Genomic DNA, 8,254 nt, shown 5'->3' on the forward strand with positions numbered 1-8,254 from the left:
CGTGCTATTTCTGGCTTAGGTCAGGTATTTTCTCACAGTGTATTTTATAGGCCTTTTATGCAGTGTGATCAATCAGCCCCAAGCATATCCTAAGGAGAAACTTCTGCGTTGAGTATACCTCACATGGCTGAATTTCCCCTGGCCTTCAAATTTGTATATCCTGGGGGCGCCTGGGTGACTGAGTCGGTTAAGTGTCCAATTTTGGCTCAGGTCATGATTTTGCAGTCTGTGAGTTCAAGCCCCACATCGGGCTGTGTGCTGACAGCTCGGAGCCTGGAGCCTGTTTCAGATTCTGTGTCTCCCTCTCTCTCTGCCCCTCCCCCATGCATGCTCTGTCTCTCTCTCCCTCTCTCTCTCAAAAGTAAACTTAAAAAAAATTTTTTTTATATCCTGAATCAGCTCTTATTTTATCTGTCTGAAACATCCTTTAAGGGAAATTACAAAAATAAAAAAGAGGTTTTTACATAAATATTTGGGTCTAGGTTCTTCCGAGTTTTAATAAATCAAACCTTTGTCTCTCTTTGCTTAAAATAAGCCGAAGGAGAAGGAGATGAAAGATAACACAGAAACCGCCTCTTTAGATGCTGTCTGCCTCAAAGTACAAACAATTTTTCTCTTGGGTTTAAGTCCTCTCTGTTATGCAATGATTCGAAGCATAACAGAAGAAAGTGGATTATACCAGATTGAAAGTAAAAATCCAAGTAGGTTTCTCCAGCTCTGGTGGGCCTATTTGCATTTCCCATATTCTTTTTCAGGTTAGTTAAAGTGGTCCGGGACCCAGGCAGATGTGTCCAATATGGACTGGGGAATCAATAACGCCTTTTGTATCTGAGTGCTTTGTAGGGAGTAGTCTGTAACAGGCAGGCTCTTAAGCACATTTCTTTAAGACCTCTTTTTTTTGTCCCTGGTGTGGGTTACACAGCACAATGTATTTCTTACATTTTTTATGTCACCTGGAGCTCCTTTCATTATAAGCTCTCAATTTCCTTTACCATTATCACCTTACTAAAGAGATAAATATTTGCAACAGTTTTCATCATCAAAACAATCTTAAAATTTTTTTTTAAATAGAAAGTATGGGGGCAGAAGAAGAAACCAGCTTATTTCACCAGCCCAAGGATCTTGCAATTATCACCAAATTTAAGAAACACAGTTCCTCAAGTATATGCCCTACCTAGGAGTGCAGTAGCATGGAGACTGATCTAGGTAACATAGGTCAACAATGTCAGTTGGTTCTAAGGGTTTCAATGTCAATAACTCATTGTGAGATCTTTCCTAGGTCTTTGTGTCTATTAAGAGCGAGGAATGCAGGGGACAGTTTTAGGCAGGCATAGACTGTCATGTTGCTCTAGGACATGATATCTGAGTAAATAGGAAATAGACTTCTCATCAATATTTATGGCGGAAAGCCATCTAGACTGGAACCTACCTAAGAGTCATGAAGACTAAGTGTGGCAAAAAGCTCTTCCTGTTTTTGTGCTGCTAATTATGCTGCTTTATGAATGATTTTGTTGTTGTTGTTGTTTAGTAACTATTGGCAGATGCAATGTATCTTGGGGTTCCGAGGTGGAAAGGTCACTTTAGTGATCTTTGACCACAGTTCCACTGACCACAGTTCTGCAGGAGACCAAAATCATTCAAGTTTTTCTTTGATTTTTGAATATTTTGCTTAATGATCATAAGAAAGTAATTTTGTGGTGGCTTTTAAAAATAAGTCTGTCTAAATAAGTGTGACCTTCCCATTAGCTTGAATTGCAATCTGTTCTTGGACTAGGCAGAAAAAGAACTATCAGAACTTCTTGAAGTCTTTTTTCCAGGACTTTGATTCTATTAGCTAGAACACTGTTTGAACACAAGGCAAAGTCCTTTAGCTGTTCAGTCTGAAAACATGAAACTTCACATTTATGGTTTTCAGAAATTTGAGTGTCCCAAGCCAGCCATGTTTGTTTTGTGATTTCCTGCCCAGTGCACTTTTCCTATTTTGACTTAATCAAAACAATTTTTTAATGTTTATTAATTTTTTTTTGAGAGAGAGAGCGCAGGTGGGGGTGGGGGGGGGTGCAGAGAGAGAGGGAAACACAGAATCCGAAGCAGGCTGCAGGCTCTGTATTGTCAGCCTAGAGCCCAATGTGGGGCTCAAACTCACGAACCGCGAGATCACGACCTGAGCCAAAGTCAGATGCTCAATGACTGAGCCACCCAGAGACCCCCTGATTTAAATTTAAATTGCACATATATTTTTTTAAAAATTGCACATATATCTTAGATGTAATTAATGAGTAGGTATGAAATATAAGATATAATATACAGACATATTTAGAGATGTGGAATATCAAACCCTGATTAGACTATCTCACCCATTCTCATACAGGTTCTAGACAAAAGAGTTTTTAAAATTATTTAGCAGTTAAGTTTACAAAATATCTCTGGGAGATAATGTATGTTATCATATGTTCCACCAATGAGTGCAGCTACACTTTAAACTATTTTCAGAGTTAGGATTAAGTAATATTATTTTCCATATTTCATGAGAGTGTCACAATGTTAAATAATTTACCAGAATTCACATAAAGTTAGCATTGTTTTTGTCTCCACTGTGGGAAAAAGGTTAAAAAACAAAGAAGAAAAAATTTTTAGGGATTGCAGGGGGCCTTTTAATTAGATCCTAGGGTGATTAATACATTTTTTAAAAAATCAGTGTTTTTTGTTTTTGTTTTTAGAGAGACAGAGAACTTGAGTGGGGAAGAGAGGTAATATTAAGCAGGCTCCATGGTCAGCTCGCTGCAGGGCTTGATCCCATGACCCTGGGATCATGACCTAAGCCAAAATCAAGTTGGACACTCAACTGATGAGGCCACCTAGGCACCCCTAAAAATCAGTGTTAAATGGAATCTGCCTTCAGGTGCTTTTTACGTGTGTCCTATTATATGTACCAGGTTTATCTCATTTTAGGAAAGTGCACAAAAAAGATGGAATTAATGGTCTGAAAATTTAGTCAAGCATCTAAGAAACCCACTGAAAGAAATTTCGTAGTACTAACTTCAGATTCCTTTTCTGTTATAATAAAATGGCATTAAAAATGGCAAACTATTGCTTTCTCTGTATTAATTAAAATAATAATTTTGATAAAGATAGAAGGAAGGCAAATTCCTGTACCGAAAGCCAGCCAGAATAGAGTGACAGAGCGCTGGGGATATAAGTCTGGCTTGGTGACAGAGGGCCTCAAAATTTAAATTATATACATACACACATTGTGTGCATAGCAGGGGGCTGTGAATCATATATGTAGTCATGACAGAGAAATATCAGTGCCTCCTCCCACAATTCATGTTGCCAAAATAATGATTATGATAGTAGCAACACTCTCCTTGCCTTCTTGGATGAAGCCCAGTATGACACTTGGTAAGATTTAACTGGAGTAGGGTAGGCTTTTTATGATATTTGGCCAGGCTTTGTGCATATGTCTTTTACTTGACTTAAACACACACATGCTCTCTATTATAAATTATCAATAATATTGGGGTTTACAGTATCCCTTCTTTGAACATAAATAAAATAGCCCTATGACCCAGCAATTGCATTACTAGGTAGTTATCCAAAGGATACAAAAATGCTGATTCAAAGGAGCACAAGCACCCCAATGTTTATAGCGGCATTATCAACAATAGCCAAGTTATGGAAAGAGCCCAAATGTACAATAACTGATGTGGTATCTATATACAATGGAATATTATTTGGAGATCAAAAATAATGAAATTTTGCCATTTGCAACAACGTGGATGGAACTAGAGTGTATTATGCTAAACAAAATAAGTCAGAGAAAGATAAAAATCATATGATTTCACTCATATGTGGAATTTAAGAAACAAAACAGATGAACCTAGGGGAAAGGAAGGAAAAATAAGATTAAACCAGAGAGGGAGGCAAACCATAAAAGACTGTTAAATACAGAGAACATACTGAGGGTTGCTGGAGGGCTGTTGGGTGGGGGGATGGGCTAAACGGGTGATAGGGATTAAGGAGGGCACTTGTTGGGATGAGCACTGGGTGATACATGGCAGTGATGAATCACTAAGTTCTATTCCTGAAATCATTATTACACTATATGTTAACTAACTTGGATTTAAATACAATTAAAAAATTAAAAAGAAAAGAGTATTAGAAACTTATCTAATTTATCCTCATCAAATAAATAAAGGAAGGAAGGAAGGAAGGAAGGAAGGAAGGAAGGAAGGAAGCTTTCAATGGCCTGGAAACTTCCTTCTTTCTTATTCACCCAGAATGCCAACCAATCTTCACAGAGCAATCTTTTTGTTTTGTTTTGTTTTGAACAGGCTATTTGCAAAAACTCTCAGCAGTTTTCTCAGAAAAAAAATTCCACACTACTCATTTTAACACGACATGGAGATTTATAGCTCCATCCTGCCTATCCTGCTGTTATGCCCCACATTACTCTGCATGTACCTGCTGGAGGCCTCTCACTCAGCCCTCTCGCGCAGTGGTCTTGGTGTCCTTGTTCATGCCATTTCCTTCACTCAGGCTTTTCTTCCTCCTCCTTTCTCTGCATCCAAATCTTTTCCATTCCTCTAACTAAAATCCTGTCCCCTCTATGAAACTTCACCAGGCCACTCCAGGTCGTTCTGGACCTCAATGTCATACTTTGAACAGTTGACTTATTCGAGTATTACTGGTAAAATATGAGGCATGGTGAAGTTTAAGCAAGACTAGGGCTCATGTTGTTTGAGTGGATTCTAACCATTGGACCCATCTCTGTGCCTCTCTTCTATTTCTCACTCTATCTCTATCTCTGTCTCTCTCTCACTCTTTTTTGTTTTTCTCATCTTTTCTCTCTTTTTTTCTCTCTCTCTCTTTTAAAGGTGAAGGGACATACTCCAAATGTGGAGGTACTTGGAAAGCCATGCTTTGAAGGGGGAAGCTAATAGATGGTAACTGGAGGACTGGAGCATCCAGTGTGGGGGCATATCCAGTCATTCCACCATCAACACAACACAATCCCAAATGCCAAGAGAGCTTCATTTATTGTTAGGACAATTCCCAAAGGCATATTACAGCCTGAGATTCTGAGAGGAAAAAAAACAAAGCCCTGAAAAACTAATTCAGTTCATCAAAGAAAATAATGACATGATATAAAATAAAATAACTGAAAAACATATATGGTATTGAGGTAGGGAGGTGATAAGAAATATAAACTTGGGAGGTAAGACATTTAGAAACAATAAAAGATATTTAAAGTTATGGAGAGAAGAGCAGTGCCTGCTTAAATCTGAAGAGAGGTAAGTTGAAGCCTTAGCATTGCCTGGAAGAAATACATTTTTTTTTTTAATTTTTTTATTTGAGAGAGAGAGAGAGAGAGAGAGAGAGAGAGAGCACCCTTAAGTGGGGGAAGGGAGCAGAGAGAGAAAGAAAGAGAATCTTAAGCAGACTTCACACTCTGCATAGAGCCAGATCCCACAACACTGGGATCATGACCTGAGCAGAAAATAAGAGTTGGAAGTTCAACCAACTGAACTACCCAGGCACCCCTGGAAGAAATATTTCTTAAATAAAAGTTGAGACAAACCCACAAAAGATGCCCAGCCAAGCCACACACTGGGTTAAGAGAGAAGATATCAAAAGCACATTTCAAAGGGCATACTGAGTAATGTTGTTTCACTAGGGGCCCCAAATTTGCAAAAATTTCCAATCCTCTTGCTAAATCTGAAAGAGAATGAATTAAAAGCATGGAGATGTAAAAAACCTAAAAAACGAAAATCCTTATCCAAGCATTTAGATTTATAAATCTAAATGATCTAAGATTCTTAAATACTTTTTTAAAAAAATGTTTATTTTTTTAGACAGAGGGAGAGACAGAGAGAGAGAGAGAGTGCGTGAGCAGGGAAGGGACAGAGAGGGAGAGAGAATCCCAAGCAGACTCCTTGCTGTCAGCACAGAGCCAAAGGAGGAGCTGGATCCCAGGAAACAGTGAGGTCATGACCTGAGCCCAAGATCAAGAGTCTGATACTTAACCAACTGAGCCACGCAGGTAGCCCTGATCTAAGATTCTTGAATTAAGTTCTCTATGTTTTGTTTTCCCTGATGGTCTTTTTTTTTTTTTTTTTTTAAGGTTTTATTTTAAATAATCTTCACTCCCAATGTGGGGCTTGAACTCACAACCCTGAGATCAAGAGTCTCATACCCTATGGACTGAGACTGCCAGGCATCCTGTCTTCCTCCCTGGTTAAACAGAAAAACAAACACCAACATCAAGAAGAAATTTAAAGCAAGGATCACTTTTAAAATAGAGTTTCCTTACTCTCTGAAAATTAATGTGAAAAAGGAAAACAAAGGTCTTAGTTAATGGTTACTTACCATTATGTTTTTAGCTTTCTTTTGTTGAGTCATCAACTATTCTCCTCCCCCACTCCTTAGATTCCAGGGTCAACAGGCAACCTTTTATTAAATCATGGGACTGCGTTTGCTATGTTTGGTCTTGATCCAGCTTTTTTATTATCTGTGCTGTTGTTGTGCACTACACTGTTTTGTAGACACATCAGATAAAATGGGGAAACAAAACCGGGAGACTATTCCCAGACTATTTGCCAACTGATTTTAGACTGTTGCTGGGTGCTGGTATGCAAAATAATAAATAGTCTTTTATTCCTAAGTCTTGTAGAATAGAAATGGGGGGGGGGGTTGTTAATTTCCGATTCTGTCAAATGCCTTCATTCTTCCTTTGCCTCAGTTTCCTAATTTAATAGTGTCCAGAATTTTTTCTTTTCTTCCCTAATTCTATGTAATGCAAATGCCTTCAATATTTTTCCATCATCCCATCATAACAAAAAGAGAAGCAGGAAGGATATATGTATAATCATTTATAATCCTCCAGATCTTGTTCTGGAATTCCTTAGTTTTCAATGGTAGTGTCTCAGGAAATCTATGAAACTATGCCAGTAGTTCACAAAGTAAACCTCACAGGGTTGATCCCTCATCAAGTGAGGGTCAGGGAGTATCAGTAAGGTGCTGCAAGACATATGGCTAGCTGGGATCAGAACTCACCAGAACTGGAATTCAACTCTTGGCCATTCTCAACTGAACTCTCAATTTTCAGTGGAATTTCAGAATGCCTAAGCAGACTTAGGGTCTGGATTGGGTTTCTGAGTCCAGTATGACCTTTGGAAACATGGTCTGAAAGATTTGACAATCTTGGGTTGTTTCACAGGGATTTTGGGGTCTGATTCTACCCAGTCTGGGATCTAACCTCATTCTGGAGCAGAGCCACATTCCCAAGGACCTCGGCCTCAACCTACTTCCTTCACAGTTGACCGAGGTCAGAGTTGACACAGCTGAAACATTCTACACTGTATCCACCTTTCTGGTGGAACAAGGACAGAGTGGGGGTGGAAGAGTACAAGATCAACCATTTGTTCAAAGAGCTACACAATCATTAACCCAGTTAACAGTGCAGGCCAGTATCCTCTCTCACATTAGTTATAAGAAGAATCTTTTCAAAATATAATTTTGCCTTACCCTGATTATTATTTTTAATTTTGCAGAAAATTACTAAAGACTCATCATTGAGTACCTTGCCTTTGAATCACAAATCATCCGGTGTGCACGTGGGTTTTGTTCAAATCTGCACCAGAGTGGAACATTTTGTTTTAGGAATGTGAGAAGTACGAAATACAAATCTGCCAAGAGTCTTCCTCCAAAGTGCTCTGGGATTAGGCAGGGTAGGTATTGACCTTCCAAGGGAGGGGGTGAAGACATGGCAAGTCTGAGTCCGGTAACGCCCTTGGGTGAGGTCCCAGGAAGATAAAAGTAGTCAGATCACAAGGATAGATTGTATTAAACATTTCTGCCCTCCACTGGGCCAGTTCCATAATATAGAGAGGAAACGGAGGTGTGGACGCCCCAAACTTCCAGTCTTTGGACTTGCGGTGGGGGCAGCGAGCAGGAAAGGGCCTGCCTGCTACTGCCTGAGGTGAAGCCACTGTGCGCGGCGAACCCAGCAAAGTTCACCTGACTTCGTTACAAACCTGCAACATTGAGCCCGGAGGTAAACTGGGTGTAAAAGAACTCAGAACCGGAAAATCCAGGCCCGCACCCAACGAGCGCCCGTCCCCGCTCCCCGCCAACCGGCAGGATCCTGCGTGGGACCTAGGGCGGGGGCAGAGTCTGGCGCGGCGCCCGGCCCCGCCCCTCCCGCCTGCGGTCCCGCCCCTCCCGTCCTCCCCGCTCCAACCCCGCCCCCGGG

This window comes from Panthera onca, chromosome A1 (genome assembly GCF_046562875.1).
Source record: "Panthera onca isolate mPanOnc1 chromosome A1, mPanOnc1 haplotype 2, whole genome shotgun sequence".
In the NCBI taxonomy this organism is placed as follows: Eukaryota; Metazoa; Chordata; class Mammalia; order Carnivora; family Felidae; genus Panthera; species Panthera onca.